Consider the following 20,949-nt stretch of genomic DNA (forward strand, 5'->3'; position numbering starts at 1 on the left):
AGAACACTCCTAACATCAATGTAGTAGTACTGAGAACACTCCTAACGTCAATGTAGTAGTAGTAGTACTGAGAACACTCCTAACGTCAATGTAGTAGTAGTAGTAGTACTGAGAACAATCCTAACATCAATGTAGTAGTACTGAGAACACTCCTAACGTCAATGTAGTAGTAGTAGTACTGAGAACACTCCTCACGTCAATGTAGTAGTAGTAGTACTGAGAACAATCCTAACGTCAATGTAGTAGTAGTAGTAGTAGTACTGAGAACACTCCTAACGTCAATGTAGTAGTAGTAGTAGTACTGAGAACAATTCTAATGTCAATGTAGTAGTACTGAGAACACTCCTCACGTCAATGTAGTAGTAGTAGTACTGAGAACAATCCTAACGTCAATGTAGTAGTAGTAGTACTGAGAACAATCCTAACGTCAATGTAGTAGTAGTAGTACTGAGAACAATCCTAACGTCAATGTAGTAGTAGTACTGAGAACACTCCTAACGTCAATGTAGTAGTAGTAGTACTGAGAACACTCCTAACGTCAATGTAGTAGTAGTAGTAGTACTGAGAACACTCCTAACGTCAATGTAGTAGTAGTAGTAGTACTGAGAACAATCCTAACGTCAATGTAGTAGTAGTAGTAGTACTGAGAACACTCCTAACATCAATGTAGTAGTACTGAGAACACTCCTCACGTCAATGTAGTAGTACTGAGAACACTCCTAACGTCAATGTAGTAGTACTGAGAACACTCCTAACATCAATGTAGTAGTAGTAGTAGTACTGAACACTCCTCACGTCAATGTAGTAGTAGTAGTACTGGGAACACTCCTAACGTCAATGTAGTAGTAGTAGTAGTACTGAGAACAATCCTAATGTCAATGTAGTAGTACTGAGAACACTCCTAACGTCAATGTAGTAGTACTGAGAACAATCCTAACGTCAATGTAGTAGTAGTAGTAGTACTGAGAACACTCCTAACGTCAATGTAGTAGTAGTAGTACTGAGAACAATCCTAACGTCAATGTAGTAGTAGTAGTAGTACTGAGAACACTCCTAACGTCAATGTAGTAGTAGTACTGAGAACAATCCTAACGTCAATGTAGTAGTAGTAGTAGTACTGAGAACACTCCTAACGTCAATGTAGTAGTAGTAGTACTGAGAACACTCCTAACGTCAATGTAGTAGTAGTAGTAGTAGTACTGAGAACACTCCTAACGTCAATGTAGTAGTAGTAGTACTGAGAACAATCCTAACGTCAATGTAGTAGTAGTAGTAGTAGTACTGAGAACACTCCTAACGTCAATGTAGTAGTAGTAGTAGTACTGAGAACAATTCTAATGTCAATGTAGTAGTACTGAGAACACTCCTCACGTCAATGTAGTAGTACTGAGAACAATCCTAACGTCAATGTAGTAGTAGTAGTACTGAGAACAATCCTAACGTCAATGTAGTAGTAGTACTGAGAACACTCCTAACGTCAATGTAGTAGTAGTAGTACTGAGAACACTCCTAACGTCAATGTAGTAGTAGTAGTAGTACTGAGAACACTCCTAACGTCAATGTAGTAGTACTGAGAACACTCCTAACGTCAATGTAGTAGTAGTAGTACTGAGAACACTCCTCACGTCAATGTAGTAGTAGTAGTACTGAGAACAATCCTAACGTCAATGTAGTAGTAGTAGTAGTAGTACTGAGAACACTCCTAACGTCAATGTAGTAGTAGTAGTAGTACTGAGAACAATTCTAATGTCAATGTAGTAGTACTGAGAACACTCCTCACGTCAATGTAGTAGTAGTAGTACTGAGAACAATCCTAACGTCAATGTAGTAGTAGTAGTACTGAGAACAATCCTAACGTCAATGTAGTAGTAGTACTGAGAACACTCCTAACGTCAATGTAGTAGTAGTAGTACTGAGAACACTCCTAACGTCAATGTAGTAGTAGTAGTAGTACTGAGAACACTCCTAACGTCAATGTAGTAGTAGTAGTAGTACTGAGAACACTCCTAACGTCAATGTAGTAGTAGTAGTAGTAGTACTGAGAACAATCCTAACGTCAATGTAGTAGTAGTAGTAGTACTGAGAACACTCCTAACATCAATGTAGTAGTACTGAGAACACTCCTCACGTCAATGTAGTAGTACTGAGAACACTCCTAACGTCAATGTAGTAGTACTGAGAACACTCCTAACATCAATGTAGTAGTAGTAGTAGTACTGAGAACACTCCTCACGTCAATGTAGTAGTAGTAGTACTGGGAACACTCCTAACGTCAATGTAGTAGTAGTAGTAGTACTGAGAACAATCCTAATGTCAATGTAGAAGTACTGAGAACACTCCTAACGTCAATGTAGTAGTACTGAGAACAATCCTAACGTCAATGTAGTAGTAGTAGTAGTAGTACTGAGAACACTCCTAACGTCAATGTAGTAGTAGTAGTACTGAGAACAATCCTAACGTCAATGTAGTAGTAGTAGTAGTACTGAGAACACTCCTAACGTCAATGTAGTAGTAGTACTGAGAACAATCCTAACGTCAATGTAGTAGTAGTAGTAGTACTGAGAACACTCCTAACGTCAATGTAGTAGTAGTAGTACTGAGAACACTCCTAACGTCAATGTAGTAGTAGTAGTAGTAGTACTGAGAACACTCCTAACGTCAATGTAGTAGTAGTAGTAGTACTGAGAACACTCCTAACGTCAATGTAGTAGTAGTAGTAGTACTGAGAACAATCCTAACGTCAATGTAGTAGTAGTAGTAGTACTGAGAACACTCCTAACATCAATGTAGTAGTACTGAGAACACTCCTAACGTCAATGTAGTAGTACTGAGAACACTCCTCACGTCAATGTAGTAGTACTGAGAACACTCCTAACGTCAATGTAGTAGTAGTACTGAGAACACTCCTAACATCAATGTAGTAGTAGTAGTAGTACTGAGAACACTCCTCACGTCAATGTAGTAGTACTGAGAACACTCCTAACATCAATGTAGTAGTAGTAGTAGTACTGGGAACACTCCTCACGTCAATGTAGTAGTACTGAGAACACTCCTAACATCAATGTAGTAGTAGTACTGAGAACACTCCTAACATCAATGTAGTAGTAGTAGTAGTACTGAGAACACTCCTCACGTCAATGTAGTAGTAGTACTGAGAACACTCCTAACATCACTGTAGTAGTAGTAGTAGTAGTGAGAACACTCCTCACGTCAATGTAGTAGTACTGGGAACACTCCTAATGTCAATGTAGTAGTACTGAAAACACTCCTCACGTCAATGTAGTAGTAGTAGTACTGAGAACACTCCTAACGTCAATGTAGTAGTAGTAGTAGTACTGAGAACACTCCTAACGTCAATGTAGTAGTACTGAGAACACTCCTAACATCAATGTAGTAGTAGTAGTAGTACTGAGAACACTCCTAACGTCAATGTAGTAGTACTGAGAACACTCCTAACATCAATGTAGTAGTAGTAGTAGTACTGAGAACACTCCTAACGTCAATGTAGTAGTAGTAGTAGTACTGAGAACACTCCTAACGTCAATGTAGTAGTACTGAGAACACTCCTAACGTCAATGTAGTAGTAGTAGTACTGAGAACACTCCTAACGTCAATGTAGTAGTAGTAGTACTGAGAACAATCCTAACGTCAATGTAGTAGTAGTAGTAGTACTGAGAACACTCCTAACGTCAATGTAGTAGTAGTAGTAGTACTGAGAACACTCCTAACGTCAATGTAGTAGTAGTAGTAGTAGTACTGAGAACACTCCTAACATCAATGTAGTAGTAGTAGTACTGAGAACACTCCTAACATCAATGTAGTAGTAGTAGTACTGAGAACACTCCTCACGTCAATGTAGTAGTAGTACTGAGAACACTCCTCACGTCAATGTAGTAGTACTGAGAACACTCCTCACGTCAATGTAGTAGTACTGAGAACACTCCTAACGTCAATGTAGTAGTAGTAGTACTGGGAACACTCCTCACGTCAATGTAGTAGTACTGAGAACACTCCTAACATCAATGTAGTAGTAGTAGTAGTACTGAGAACACTCCTCACGTCAATGTAGTAGTAGTAGTACTGGGAACACTCCTAACGTCAATGTAGTAGTAGTAGTACTGGGAACACTCCTAATGTCAATGTAGTAGTACTGAAAACACTCCTAACGTCAATGTAGTAGTACTGAGAACAATCCTAACGTCAATGTAGTAGTAGTAGTAGTAGTACTGAGAACACTCCTAACGTCAATGTAGTAGTAGTAGTACTGAGAACAATCCTAACGTCAATGTAGTAGTAGTAGTAGTACTGAGAACACTCCTAACGTCAATGTAGTAGTAGTACTGAGAACAATCCTAACGTCAATGTAGTAGTAGTAGTAGTACTGAGAACACTCCTAACGTCAATGTAGTAGTAGTAGTACTGAGAACACTCCTAACGTCAATGTAGTAGTAGTAGTAGTAGTAGTACTGAGAACACTCCTAACGTCAATGTAGTAGTAGTAGTAGTACTGAGAACAATCCTAACGTCAATGTAGTAGTAGTAGTAGTACTGAGAACACTCCTAACATCAATGTAGTAGTACTGAGAACACTCCTAACGTCAATGTAGTAGTACTGAGAACACTCCTCACGTCAATGTAGTAGTACTGAGAACACTCCTAACGTCAATGTAGTAGTACTGAGAACACTCCTAACGTCAATGTAGTAGTAGTACTGAGAACACTCCTAACATCAATGTAGTAGTAGTAGTAGTACTGAGAACACTCCTCACGTCAATGTAGTAGTACTGAGAACACTCCTAACATCAATGTAGTAGTAGTAGTAGTACTGGGAACACTCCTCACGTCAATGTAGTAGTACTGAGAACACTCCTAACATCAATGTAGTAGTAGTACTGAGAACACTCCTAACATCAATGTAGTAGTAGTAGTAGTACTGAGAACACTCCTCACGTCAATGTAGTAGTAGTACTGAGAACACTCCTAACGTCAATGTAGTAGTAGTAGTACTGAGAACACTCCTAACGTCAATGTAGTAGTAGTAGTACTGAGAACACTCCTAACGTCAATGTAGTAGTAGTAGTAGTACTGAGAACACTCCTAACGTCAATGTAGTAGTAGTAGTAGTACTGAGAACAATCCTAACGTCAATGTAGTAGTAGTAGTAGTACTGAGAACACTCCTAACATCAATGTAGTAGTACTGAGAACACTCCTAACGTCAATGTAGTAGTACTGAGAACACTCCTCATGTCAATGTAGTAGTACTGAGAACACTCCTAACGTCAATGTAGTAGTAGTACTGAGAACACTCCTAACATCAATGTAGTAGTAGTAGTAGTACTGAGAACACTCCTCACGTCAATGTAGTAGTACTGAGAACACTCCTAACGTCAATGTAGTAGTAGTAGTACTGGGAACACTCCTCACGTCAATGTAGTAGTACTGAGAACACTCCTAACATCAATGTAGTAGTAGTAGTAGTACTGAGAACACTCCTCACGTCAATGTAGTAGTAGTAGTACTGGGAACACTCCTAACGTCAATGTAGTAGTAGTAGTACTGGGAACACTCCTAATGTCAATGTAGTAGTACTGAAAACACTCCTAACGTCAATGTAGTAGTACTGAGAACACTCCTCACGTCAATGTAGTAGTACTGAGAACACTCCTAACGTCAATGTAGTAGTAGTACTGAGAACACTCCTAACATCAATGTAGTAGTAGTAGTAGTACTGAGAACACTCCTCACGTCAATGTAGTAGTACTGAGAACACTCCTAACATCAATGTAGTAGTAGTAGTAGTACTGGGAACACTCCTCACGTCAATGTAGTAGTACTGAGAACACTCCTAACATCAATGTAGTAGTAGTACTGAGAACACTCCTAACATCAATGTAGTAGTAGTAGTAGTACTGAGAACACTCCTCACGTCAATGTAGTAGTAGTACTGAGAACACTCCTAACATCACTGTAGTAGTAGTAGTAGTACTGAGAACACTCCTCACGTCAATGTAGTAGTACTGGGAACACTCCTAATGTCAATGTAGTAGTACTGAAAACACTCCTCACGTCAATGTAGTAGTAGTAGTACTGAGAACACTCCTAACGTCAATGTAGTAGTAGTAGTACTGAGAACAATCCTAACGTCAATGTAGTAGTACTGAGAACACTCCTAACATCAATGTAGTAGTAGTAGTAGTACTGAGAACACTCCTAACGTCAATGTAGTAGTACTGAGAACACTCCTAACGTCAATGTAGTAGTAGTAGTACTGAGAACACTCCTAACGTCAATGTAGTAGTAGTAGTAGTACTGAGAACACTCCTAACGTCAATGTAGTAGTACTGAGAACACTCCTAACGTCAATGTAGTAGTAGTAGTACTGAGAACACTCCTAACGTCAATGTAGTAGTAGTAGTACTGAGAACAATCCTAACGTCAATGTAGTAGTAGTAGTAGTACTGAGAACACTCCTAACGTCAATGTAGTAGTAGTAGTAGTACTGAGAACACTCCTAACGTCAATGTAGTAGTAGTAGTAGTAGTACTGAGAACACTCCTAACATCAATGTAGTAGTAGTAGTACTGAGAACACTCCTAACATCAATGTAGTAGTAGTAGTAGTACTGAGAACACTCCTAACGTCAATGTAGTAGTAGTAGTAGTACTGAGAACACTCCTAACGTCAATGTAGTAGTAGTAGTAGTACTGAGAACACTCCTAACGTCAATGTAGTAGTAGTAGTAGTACTGAGAACACTCCTAACGTCAATGTAGTAGTAGTAGTAGTACTGAGAACACTCCTAACGTCAATGTAGTAGTAGTAGTACTGAGAACACTCCTAACGTCAATGTAGTAGTAGTAGTAGTACTGAGAACACTCCTAACATCAATGTAGTAGTAGTAGTAGTACTGAGAACACTCCTAACATCAATGTAGTAGTAGTAGTACTGAGAACACTCCTAACGTCAATGTAGTAGTAGTAGTAGTACTGAGAACACTCCTAACATCAATGTAGTAGTAGTAGTACTGAGAACACTCCTAACGTCAATGTAGTAGTAGTAGTAGTACTGAGAACACTCCTAACATCAATGTAGTAGTACTGAGAACACTCCTAACGTCAATGTAGTAGTAGTACTGAGAACACTCCTAACGTCAATGTAGTAGTAGTAGTAGTACTGAGAACACTCCTAACATCAATGTAGTAGTAGTAGTACTGAGAACACTCCTAACGTCAATGTAGTAGTAGTAGTAGTACTGAGAACACTCCTAACGTCAATGTAGTAGTAGTAGTAGTAGTACTGAGAACACTCCTAACGTCAATGTAGTAGTAGTAGTAGTACTGAGAACAATCCTAACGTCAATGTAGTAGTAGTAGTAGTACTGAGAACACTCCTAACGTCAATGTAGTAGTAGTAGTACTGAGAACACTCCTAACGTCAATGTAGTAGTAGTAGTACTGAGAACACTCCTAACGTCAATGTAGTAGTAGTAGTACTGAGAACAATCCTAACGTCAATGTAGTAGTAGTAGTAGTACTGAGAACACTCCTAACGTCAATGTAGTAGTAGTAGTACTGAGAACACTCCTAACGTCAATGTAGTAGTAGTAGTAGTACTGAGAACAATCCTAACGTCAATGTAGTAGTAGTAGTAGTACTGAGAACACTCCTAACGTCAATGTAGTAGTACTGAGAACAATCCTAACGTCAATGTAGTAGTAGTAGTAGTACTGAGAACACTCCTAACATCAATGTAGTAGTACTGAGAACACTCCTCACGTCAATGTAGTAGTACTGAGAACACTCCTCACGTCAATGTAGTAGTACTGAGAACACTCCTCACGTCAATGTAGTAGTACTGAGAACACTCCTAACGTCAATGTAGTAGTAGTAGTACTGAGAACACTCCTAACGTCAATGTAGTAGTAGTAGTACTGGGAACACTCCTAACGTCAATGTAGTAGTAGTACTGAGAACACTCCTAACATCAATGTAGTAGTAGTAGTAGTACTGAGAACACTCCTAACATCAATGTAGTAGTAGTAGTAGTACTGAGAACACTCCTAACATCAATGTAGTAGTACTGAGAACACTCCTAACGTCAATGTAGTAGTAGTACTGAGAACACTCCTAACGTCAATGTAGTAGTAGTAGTACTGAGAACACTCCTCACGTCAATGTAGTAGTAGTAGTACTGAGAACACTCCTCACGTCAATGTAGTAGTAGTAGTACTGAAAACACTCCTCACGTCAATGTAGTAGTAGTAGTACTGAGAACACTCCTCACGTCAATGTAGTAGTAGTAGTACTGAGAACACTCCTCACGTCAATGTAGTAGTAGTACTGAGAACACTCCTAACGTCAATGTAGTAGTAGTACTGAGAACACTCCTAACGTCAATGTAGTAGTAGTACTGAGAACACTCCTCACGTCAATGTAGTAGTACTGAGAACACTCCTAACGTCAATGTAGTAGTAGTAGTAGTAGTACTGAGAACACTCCTCACGTCAATGTAGTAGTAGTAGTACTGAGAACACTCCTCACGTCAATGTAGTAGTAGTAGTACTGAGAACACTCCTAACGTCAATGTAGTAGTAGTACTGGGAACACTCCTCACGTCAATGTAGTAGTAGTACTGAGAACACTCCTCACGTCAATGTTGTAGTAGTAGTACTGAGAACACTCCTCACGTCAATGTAGTAGTAGTGAGAACACTCCTCACGTCAATGTAGTAGTAGTGAGAACACTCCTCACGTCAATGTAGTAGTAGTGAGAACACTCCTAACGTCAATGTAGTAGTAGTACTGAGAACACTCCTAACGTCAATGTAGTAGTAGTAGTGAGAACAATCCTAACGTCAATGTAGTAGTAGTAGTGAGAACAATCCTAACGTCAATGTTGTAGTAGTAGTAGTACTGAGAACACTCCTAACATCAATGTAGTAGTACTGAGAACACTCCTAACGTCAATGTAGTAGTACTGAGAACACTCCTAACGTCAATGTAGTAGTAGTACTGAGAACACTCCTAACGTCAATGTAGTAGTAGTAGTAGTACTGAGAACACTCCTAACGTCAATGTAGTAGTAGTACTGAGAACACTCCTAACGTCAATGTAGTAGTAGTACTGAGAACACTCCTAACATCAATGTAGTAGTAGTACTGGGAACACTCCTAACGTCAATGTAGTAGTAGTAGTACTGAAAACACTCCTCACGTCAATGTAGTAGTAGTAGTAGTACTGAGAACACTCCTAACGTCAATGTTGTAGTAGTAGTACTGAGAACACTCCTAACGTCAATGTTGTAGTAGTAGTACTGAGAACACTCCTAACGTCAATGTAGTAGTAGTAGTAGTACTGAGAACACTCCTAACGTCAATGTTGTAGTAGTAGTACTGAGAACACTCCTCACGTCAATGTAGTAGTACTGAAAACACTCCTAACGTCAATGTAGTAGTAGTAGTAGTACTGAGAACACTCCTCACGTCAATGTAGTAGTAGTAGTACTGGGAACACTCCTAACGTCAATGTAGTAGTAGTAGTAGTACTGGGAACACTCCTAACGTCAATGTAGTAGTAGTACTGGGAACACTCATCACGTCAATGTAGTAGTAGTACTGAGAACACTCCTCACGTCAATGTAGTAGTAGTACTGAGAACACTCCTAACGTCAATGTAGTAGTACTGAGAACACTCCTAACATCAATGTAGTAGTAGTACTGGGAACACTCCTAACGTCAATGTAGTAGTACTGGGAACACTCCTAACGTCAATGTAGTAGTACTGAGAACACTCCTAACGTCAATGTAGTAGTAGTACTGAGAACACTCCTAACGTCAATGTAGTAGTACTGAGAACACTCCTAACGTCAATGTAGTAGTAGTACTGAGAACACTCCTAACGTCAATGTAGTAGTACTGAGAACACTCCTAACATCAATGTAGTAGTAGTACTGGGAACACTCCTAACGTCAATGTAGTAGTACTGAGAACACTCCTAACATCAATGTAGTAGTACTGAGAACACTCCTCACGTCAATGTAGTAGTACTGAGAACACTCCTAACGTCAATGTTGTAGTAGTAGTACTGAGAACACTCCTAACGTCAATGTTGTAGTAGTAGTACTGAGAACACTCCTAACATCAATGTAGTAGTAGTAGTAGTACTGAGAACACTCCTAACGTCAATGTAGTAGTAGTAGTAGTACTGGGAACACTCCTAACGTCAATGTAGTAGTACTGGGAACACTCCTAACGTCAATGTAGTAGTAGTACTGAGAACACTCCTAACGTCAATGTTGTAGTAGTAGTACTGAGAACACTCCTAACGTCAATGTAGTAGTACTGAGAACACTCCTCACGTCAATGTAGTAGTACTGAAAACACTCCTAATGTCAATGTAGTAGTACTGAGAACACTCCTCACGTCAATGTAGTAGTACTGAAAACACTCCTAACGTCAATGTAGTAGTACTGAGAACACTCCTAACGTCAATGTAGTAGTAGTACTGAGAACACTCCTAACGTCAATGTAGTAGTACTGAGAACACTCCTAACGTCAATGTAGTAGTACTGAGAACACTCCTAACATCAATGTAGTAGTAGTACTGGGAACACTCCTAACGTCAATGTAGTAGTACTGAGAACACTCCTAACGTCAATGTTGTAGTAGTAGTACTGAGAACACTCCTAACGTCAATGTAGTAGTACTGAGAACACTCCTAACGTCAATGTTGTAGTAGTAGTACTGAGAACACTCCTCACGTCAATGTTGTAGTAGTACTGAAAACACTCCTAACGTCAATGTAGTAGTAGTAGTAGTACTGAGAACACTCCTCACGTCAATGTAGTAGTAGTAGTACTGGGAACACTCCTAACGTCAATGTAGTAGTAGTAGTAGTACTGGGAACACTCCTAACGTCAATGTAGTAGTAGTACTGGGAACACTCCTCACGTCAATGTAGTAGTAGTACTGAGAACACTCCTAACGTCAATGTAGTAGTAGTACTGAGAACACTCCTAACATCAATGTAGTAGTAGTAGTAGTAGTAGTACTGAGAACACTCCTAACGTCAATGTAGTAGTAGTACTGAGAACACTCCTCACGTCAATGTAGTAGTAGTACTGAGAACACTCCTAACGTCAATGTAGTAGTAGTACTGAGAACACTCCTAACATCAATGTAGTAGTAGTAGTAGTAGTAGTACTGAGAACACTCCTAACGTCAATGTAGTAGTAGTACTGAGAACACTCCTCACGTCAATGTAGTAGTAGTACTGAGAACACTCCTAACGTCAATGTAGTAGTAGTACTGAGAACACTCCTCACGTCAATGTAGTAGTAGTAGTACTGGGAACACTCCTAACGTCAATGTAGTAGTAGTACTGGGAACACTCCTAACGTCAATGTAGTAGTAGTACTGAGAACACTCCTCACGTCAATGTAGTAGTAGTACTGAGAACACTCCTCACGTCAATGTAGTAGTACTGAAAACACTCCTAACGTCAATGTAGTAGTAGTAGTAGTACTGAGAACACTCCTCACGTCAATGTAGTAGTAGTAGTACTGGGAACACTCCTAACGTCAATGTAGTAGTACTGAGAACACTCCTCACGTCAATGTAGTAGTACTGAAAACACTCCTAACGTCAATGTAGTAGTAGTAGTAGTAGTACTGAGAACACTCCTCACGTCAATGTAGTAGTAGTAGTACTGGGAACACTCCTAACGTCAATGTAGTAGTAGTAGTAGTACTGGGAACACTCCTAACGTCAATGTAGTAGTAGTACTGAGAACACTCCTCACGTCAATGTAGTAGTAGTACTGAGAACACTCCTCACGTCAATGTAGTAGTAGTACTGAGAACACTCCTAACGTCAATGTAGTAGTAGTAGTACTGGGAACACTCCTAACGTCAATGTAGTAGTAGTACTGAGAACACTCCTCACGTCAATGTAGTAGTAGTACTGAGAACACTCCTAACGTCAATGTAGTAGTACTGAGAACACTCCTAACGTCAATGTAGTAGTAGTAGTACTGGGAACACTCCTAACGTCAATGTAGTAGTAGTACTGAGAACACTCCTAACATCAATGTAGTAGTAGTAGTAGTACTGGGAACACTCCTAACGTCAATGTAGTAGTAGTAGTACTGAGAACACTCCTAACATCAATGTAGTAGTAGTAGTAGTACTGGGAACACTCCTAACATCAATGTAGTAGTAGTACTGAGAACACTCCTAACATCAATGTAGTAGTAGTAGTAGTACTGAGAACACTCCTAACGTCAATGTAGTAGTAGTACTGGGAACACTCCTAACGTCAATGTAGTAGTACTGGGAACACTCCTAACGTCAATGTTGTAGTAGTAGTACTGAGAACACTCCTCACGTCAATGAAGTAGTACTGAGAACACTCCTAACGTCAATGTAGTAGTAGTACTGAGAACACTCCTAACGTCAATGTTGTAGTACTGAGAACACTCCTAACGTCAATGTAGTAGTAGTACTGAAAACACTCCTAACGTCAATGTAGTAGTAGTAGTACTGAAAACACTCCTCACGTCAATGTAGTAGTAGTACTGAGAACACTCCTAACGTCAATGTAGTAGTACTGAGAACACTCCTAACATCAATGTAGTAGTAGTACTGGGAACACTCCTAACGTCAATGTAGTAGTAGTACTGAGAACACTCCTAACGTCAATGTAGTAGTAGTACTGAGAACACTCCTAACGTCAATGTAGTAGTAGTACTGAGAACACTCCTCACGTCAATGTAGTAGTAGTACTGAGAACACTCCTAACGTCAATGTAGTAGTAGTACTGAGAACACTCCTCACGTCAATGTAGTAGTAGTACTGAGAACACTCCTAACGTCAATGTAGTAGTACTGAGAACACTCCTCACGTCAATGTAGTAGTACTGAAAACACTCCTAACGTCAATGTAGTAGTAGTAGTAGTACTGAGAACACTCCTCACGTCAATGTAGTAGTAGTAGTACTGGGAACACTCCTAACGTCAATGTAGTAGTAGTAGTAGTAGTACTGGGAACACTCCTAACGTCAATGTAGTAGTAGTACTGAGAACACTCCTCACGTCAATGTAGTAGTAGTACTGAGAACACTCCTCACGTCAATGTAGTAGTACTGAGAACACTCCTCACGTCAATGTAGTAGTACTGAAAACACTCCTAACGTCAATGTAGTAGTAGTAGTAGTACTGAGAACACTCCTCACGTCAATGTAGTAGTAGTAGTACTGGGAACACTCCTAACGTCAATGTAGTAGTACTGAGAACACTCCTCACGTCAATGTAGTAGTACTGAAAACACTCCTAACGTCAATGTAGTAGTAGTAGTAGTAGTACTGGGAACACTCCTAACGTCAATGTAGTAGTAGTACTGAGAACACTCCTCACGTCAATGTAGTAGTAGTACTGAGAACACTCCTCACGTCAATGTAGTAGTAGTACTGAGAACACTCCTAACGTCAATGTAGTAGTAGTAGTAGTACTGGGAACACTCCTAACGTCAATGTAGTAGTAGTACTGAGAACACTCCTCACGTCAATGTAGTAGTAGTACTGAGAACACTCCTCACGTCAATGTAGTAGTAGTACTGAGAACACTCCTCACGTCAATGTAGTAGTAGTACTGAGAACACTCCTCACGTCAATGTAGTAGTAGTACTGAGAACACTCCTAACGTCAATGTAGTAGTAGTACTGAGAACACTCCTAACATCAATGTAGTAGTAGTAGTAGTACTGGGAACACTCCTAACGTCAATGTAGTAGTAGTAGTACTGAGAACACTCCTAACATCAATGTAGTAGTAGTAGTAGTACTGGGAACACTCCTAACATCAATGTAGTAGTAGTACTGAGAACACTCCTAACATCAATGTAGTAGTAGTAGTAGTAGTACTGAGAACACTCCTAACGTCAATGTAGTAGTAGTAGTAGTACTGAGAACACTCCTAACGTCAATGTAGTAGTAGTAGTAGTACTGGGAACACTCCTAACATCAATGTAGTAGTAGTACTGGGAACACTCCTAACGTCAATGTAGTAGTACTGAGAACACTCCTAACGTCAATGTAGTAGTAGTAGTAGTACTGAGAACACTCCTAACGTCAATGTAGTAGTACTGAGAACACTCCTAACATCAATGTAGTAGTAGTACTGGGAACACTCCTAACGTCAATGTAGTTGTACTGAGAACACTCCTAACATCAATGTAGTAGTAGTACTGGGAACACTCCTAACGTCAATGTAGTAGTACTGGGAACACTCCTAACGTCAATGTAGTAGTAGTAGTAGTACTGAGAACACTCCTAACGTCAATGTAGTAGTACTGAGAACACTCCTAACATCAATGTAGTAGTAGTACTGGGAACACTCCTAACGTCAATGTTGTAGTACTGGGAACACTCCTAACGTCAATGTAGTAGTACTGGGAACACTCCTAACGTCAATGTAGTAGTAGTAGTACTGAGAACACTCCTAACATCAATGTAGTAGTAGTAGTACTGAGAACACTCCTAACGTCAATGTAGTAGTAGTAGTAGTACTGAGAACACTCCTAACGTCAATGTAGTAGTAGTACTGGGAACACTCCTCACGTCAATGTAGTAGTAGTACTGAGAACACTCCTAACGTCAATGTAGTAGTAGTACTGAGAACACTCCTAACGTCAATGTAGTAGTAGTAGTAGTAGTACTGAGAACACTCCTAACGTCAATGTAGTAGTAGTACTGGGAACACTCCTCACGTCAATGTAGTAGTAGTACTGAGAACACTCCTAACGTCAATGTTGTAGTAGTAGTACTGAGAACACTCCTAACGTCAATGTTGTAGTACTGAGAACACTCCTCACGTCAATGTAGTAGTACTGAGAACACTCCTAACGTCAATGTAGTAGTAGTAGTACTGAAAACACTCCTAACGTCAATGTAGTAGTAGTAGTAGTACTTGGAACACTCCTCACGTCAATGTAGTAGTAGTACTGAGAACACTCCTCACGTCAATGTTGTAGTAGTAGTACTGAGAACACTCCTAACGTCAATGTAGTAGTAGTACTGGGAACACTCCTCACGTCAATGTAGTATTAGTACTGGGAACACTCCTCACGTCAATGTAGTAGTAGTACTGGGAACACTCCTCACGTCAATGTAGTAGTAGTACTGGGAACACTCCTCACGTCAATGTAGTAGTAGTAGTAGTACTGGGAACACTCCTCACGTCAATGTAGTAGTAGTAGTACTGAGAACACTCCTAACGTCAATGTAGTAGTAGTACTGGGAACACTCCTCACGTCAATGTAGTAGTAGTAGTACTGAAAACACTCCTCACGTCAATGTAGTAGTAGTAGTACTGGGAACACTCCTAACGTCAATGTAGTAGTAGTACTGGGAACACTCCTAACGTCAATGTAGTAGTAGTAGTACTGAAAACACTCCTCACGTCAATGTAGTAGTAGTAGTACTGAGAACACTCCTCACGTCAATGTAGTAGTACTGAGAACACTCCTAACGTCAATGTAGTAGTAGTAGTAGTACTGGGAACACTCCTAATGTCAATTCCAGCAGTAAGCATGCCAATTGCACGCTCCTTCAAAACTTCAAACATTTATAACATTGTGTTGTGTGACAAAACTGCACATTTTTAGAATTACCTTTTATTGCCCCCAGCACAAGGTGTATCTGTGTAATGATCATGCTGATATGCCACAGCTGTCAGGTGGATGGATTGTCTTGGCCAAGGAGAAATGCTCACTAACAGAATTTGAGAGAAATCAGATTTTTGTGCATATGGAGAATTTCTGGGGTCTTTTATTTCAGCTCATGGCACCAACACTTTACATGTTGCGTTTTATGTTTTTCAGTATATTTTAGTGCCCTGCTTTGGTGTTACAAAGTGTGCTATGTATACAGCATCCTTTTGTGAAATGGCTTCATACTCCATCAAGCTTACAGATGTGCCTTTAGGTCAAAACTTGTGGTCTAAAATGTTTCCAGTCTCTTCTTTGTATCATTAGCAGTCATTAGGAGAGACTACAGTATAGGCCGTCCCAATCATCCATATTTCTCTCCCTGCTATTTTGAAAGCGTCTGGTTCTTTTGGTAAAGCCATTCTCTGTGTGTTGTATCGTGAGTGATCGTTTTGTTGAGTGACCCGATTTCCACACTGACCACCACAGACACTCAAAATGTGGAAACTATTGATTCCATCTTTCCATTCGACCAATTAATAGCATCAGCCAGTAGATTTAGGCTGTGGACAAGTCCATGGGTCAAATGAAAACAGGGCAGCACTGGTCTGTGTTTAGTGGAGTAACAGTTCAACCTTGCGTTTAGGAGCTGAGTGTTGGGAGCAAGGGATGGGGGGTCACTCAGTCAGGGAGAGTGAATTATGAAACATGGCTGTGTTTGGTTGTGTTTACAGGCCCACACTCTACAGGATGCTTTTTGTTTTGGGACTTCTGTGTAACTTGTATAAGAGGGTTGGTTAACATTTTATTAACTATGGTTCTTACTAAATAATTCCATTGGTAACTGCCTGGTACCAACTGGTCCATTATCAATTCTATTTAACCAGGTCCATTATAAAGACCTAACCAGGTAGTTACATCAGAATGTATTTAACCAGGTCCATTATAAAGGACTAACCAGGTAGTTACATCAGAATGTATTTAACCAGGTCCATTATAAAGGACTAACCAGGTAGTTACATCAGAATGTATTTAACCAGGTCCATTATAAAAGACTAACCAGGTAGTTACATCAATGTATTTAACCAGGTCCATTATAAAGGACTAACCAGGTAGTTACATCAGAATGTATTTAACCAGGTCCATTATAAAGACCTAACCAGGTAGTTACATCAGAATGTATTTAACCAGGTCCATTATAAAGGACTAACCAGGTAGTTACATCAGAATGTATTTAACCAGGTCCATTATAAAGGACTAACCAGGTAGTTACATCAGAATGTATTTAACCAGGTCCATTATAAAGGACTAACCAGGTAGTTACATCAGAATGTATTTAACCAGGTCCATTATAAAGGACTAACCAGGTAGTTACATCAGAATGTATTTAACCAGGTCCATTATAAAGGACTAACCAGGTAGTTACATCAGAATGTATTTAACCAGGTCCATTATAAAGGACTAACCAGGTAGTTACATCAGAATGTATTTAACCAGGTCCATTATAAAGACCTAACCAGGTAGTTACATCAGAATTTATATGAAGGCAATAACACAGTAACAACCTTATATTCTGTTTTTTTATGGGACTAATTCAAACTAGCACCAGTCGGTACTAAGTGACTTTATTGTCCCGATGGGGAAATTTTGTTGCAATGTCATGTACACGTTTAAAGACCTGGTTAAATATAATTGATAATGGACCTGGTTAAATAGACTTGATCATGGACCTCCCTAATGCTCAACGTGTGATCATTGTTATCACACACAGGCCTATATATCCGTCAGTTCCTATAAGTGAATTCTTAAGTTAGAACACAACCTCAAATAAAACTTTACAGAACTGACTTTTGTGGTGGTTGCCTCCTCAGTGTGGAATAGAAGACGGCAGAATAGAGTAAATTAGAGTTGGGATGTTTAGGGTGGTATCTGCTGGTTCAGCGGTTACAAATGTGCGCGTGTGTGCTTGGGTGCGTGCATGGGGTTTGGACCACAGGGACACACACACACACACACACACACACACACACACACACACACACACACACACACACACACACACATACACCCAGGGAAGATACAGCTCGTGCACACCAGAGCAAGATGGTCTGATCTAGCTCTATGGCAGGAACTAACTGCTGTCTTTAATAATGGAACAGGAAGAGGGGGACGCCCTCTGCTGGGGAGGGATGGTACAGCCTGGGGATGAGATCTGCAGTATTGTTAGTCAGTCAGCATAGTGATATCTCCTAGCGATATAAACTTAGCAAAAAAAGAAATGTCCCTTTTTCAGTACCCTGTCTTTCATAAACATAAAATTCCAAATAACTTCACAGATCTTCATTATAAAGGGTTTAAACACTGTTTCCCATGCTTGTTCAATGAACAATAGACAATTAATCAACATGCACCTGTGGAACGGTCGTTAAGACACTAACAGCTTACAGACGGTAGGCAATTAAGGTCACAGGTATGAAAACTTAAGACACTAGAGGCCTTTCTACTGAATCTGACAAACACCAAAAGAAAGATGCCCAGGGTCCCTGCTCATCTGCGTGAACGTGCCTCATGCTGCAAGGAGGCATGAGGACTGCAATAAATTGCAATGTCTGTACTGTGAGATGACTAAGACAACACTACAGGGAGACAAGACGGACAGCTGATTGTCCTCGCAGTGGCAGACCACGTGTAACAACACCTGCACAGGATCGGTACAACCGAACATCACACCTGCGGGACAGGTACAGGATGGCAACTACAACTGCCCGAGTTACACCAGGATCGCACAATCTCTCCATCAGTGCTCAGACTGTCCGCAATAGGTTGAGAGAGGCTGGACTGAGGGCTTGTAGACATCACCGGCAACAATGTCGCCTATGGGCACAAACCCACTGTCACTGGATCAGACAGGACTGGCAAAAAGTGCTCTTCACTGGCGAGTCACGGTTTTGTCTCACCAGGGGTGATGGTCGGATTTGCGTTTTTTTGTCGAAGGAATGAGCGTTACACCGAGGCCTGTACTCTGGAGCGGCATCGATTTGGAGGTGGAGAGTCCGTCATGGTATGGGGCGGTGTGTCACAGCATTATCGCACTGAGCTTGTTGTCATTGCAGGCAATCTCAACGCTGTGCGTTACAGGGAAGACATCCTCCTCCCTCATGTGGTACCCTTCCTGCAGGCTCATCCTGACATGACCCTCCAGCATGACAATGCCACCACGCACAGAACGAGCAGAATGGCTGATGTCCTGCAAGACAGGAATGTCAGTGTTCTGCCATGGCCAGCGAAGAGCCCGGAACTCAATCCCATTGAGCACGTCTGGGACCTGTTGGATCGGAGGGTGAGGGCTAGGGCCATTCCCCCTAGAAATGTCTGGGAACTTGCAGGTGGCTTGGTGGAAGAGTGGGGTAACATCTCACAGCAAGAACTGGCAAATCTGGTGCAGTCCATGAGGAGGAGATGCACTGCAGTACTTAATGCAGCTGGTGGCCACACCAGATACTGACTGTTACTTTTGATTTTGACCCACCCCCTTTGTTCATCACATGTCTGTGGAACTTGTTCAGTTTGTCTCAGTTGTTGAATCTTATGTTCATACAAGTATTTACACATGTTATATTTGCTGAAAATAAACACAGTTGACAGTGAGAGGACGTTTCTTTTTTGCTGAGTTTAGCTATGTAGTGAAGTGACATGTTCAGAATGCAGTAGATAGAAATACAGTGAATAGAGCGGACCCCATTATATGTCTTACATGACAGACATATATATATATATATATATATATATATATATATATATATATATGTATATATATATGTATATATGTATATATATATATATATATATATGTATATATATATATATATATATGTATATATATATATATATATATATATGTATATATGTATATATATATATGTATATATATATGTATATATATATGTATATATGTATATATATATATATATATGCACATTTGTGGCCTGCTGGAGGTCATTTTGCAGGGCTCTGGCAGTGCTCCTCCTTGCACAAAGGCGTAGGTAGCGGTCCTGCTGCTGGGTTGTTGCCCTCCTACGGCCTCCTCCACGTCTCCTGATGTACTGGCCTGTCTCCTGGTAGCGCTTCCATGCTCTGGACACTACGCTGACAGACACAGCAAACCTTCTTGCCACCATTCGCATTGATGTGCCATCCTGGATGAGCTGCACTACCTGAGCCACTTGTGTGGGTTGTAGACTCCGTCTCATGCTACCACTAGAGTGAAAGAACCGACAGCATTCAAAAGTGACCAAAACATCAGCCAGGAAGCATAGGAACTGAGAAGTGGTCTGTGGTCACCACCTGCAGAACCACTCCTTTATTGGGGTGTCTTGCTAATTGCCTATAATTTCCACCTTTTGTCTATCCCATTTGCACAACAGCATGTGAAATGTGTTGTCAATCAGTGTTGCTTCCTAAGTGGACAGTTTAATTTCACAGAAATGTGATTGACTTGGAGTTACATTGTGTTGTTTAAGTGTTCCCTTTATTTTTTTGAGCAGTGTATATATACAGTTAACTGCCAAAATAAAGGAATCACCAACATAGTGTCTTAATAGGGCGTTGGGCCACCACGAGCCAGAACAGCTTCAATGGACCTTGGTATAGATTATTCAAGTGTCTAGAACTCCATTGGAGGGATGTGACACCATTATTCAATCATTTGGTGTTTTTGTTGATGGTGCTGGAAAATGCTGTCTCAGGCACCACACCAGAATCTCCTGTAAGTGTTCAAATGGGTTGAGATCTGGAGACTGAGACACACACACACACACACACACACACACACACACACACACACACACACACCCTTTAACCCCCTGAGCTCCTTTGAGACCCCTCTTTCAAAGTCCCTGAGATCTCTTCTTTTAGCCATGGTAGCCAGAATAATGTGTAACTGGGTGTTTTATACATGACCCTAAGCATGATGGGATGTTATTTGCTTAATTGACTCAGGAACCACACCTGTGTGGAAGCACCTGCTTTCAATATACTTTGTATCCCTCATTTACTCAAGTGTTTCCTTTATTTTGGCAGTTAGAACAGATATAGCTATGTAATGAAATTATTGTTCCGTGCTTGGCTAGACCTCTGATCCACTGTCTGTTTGATAGAAAACATGATGTTGTATTGTGTGTTTCTCTAGTGTTCTCACTGTCCCTCCCTCTTCTCCTGTCCCTAACCACTGGTTGTCTCAGAGCCCCAGCTCC

At 40.5% G+C, this 20,949-nt stretch overlaps 1 protein-coding gene across 4 annotated transcripts in view; it reads left to right on the forward strand.

Moving 5' to 3' along the window:
- LOC129823046 (guanine nucleotide-binding protein G(olf) subunit alpha-like) overlaps positions 1-20,949 on the forward strand; it is a 79,538-nt gene that overhangs the window by 47,887 nt on the left and 10,702 nt on the right. The window lies entirely within an intron of this gene.

Source organism: Salvelinus fontinalis, chromosome 25 (assembly GCF_029448725.1).
Source record: "Salvelinus fontinalis isolate EN_2023a chromosome 25, ASM2944872v1, whole genome shotgun sequence".
Classification (NCBI taxonomy): Eukaryota; Metazoa; Chordata; class Actinopteri; order Salmoniformes; family Salmonidae; genus Salvelinus; species Salvelinus fontinalis.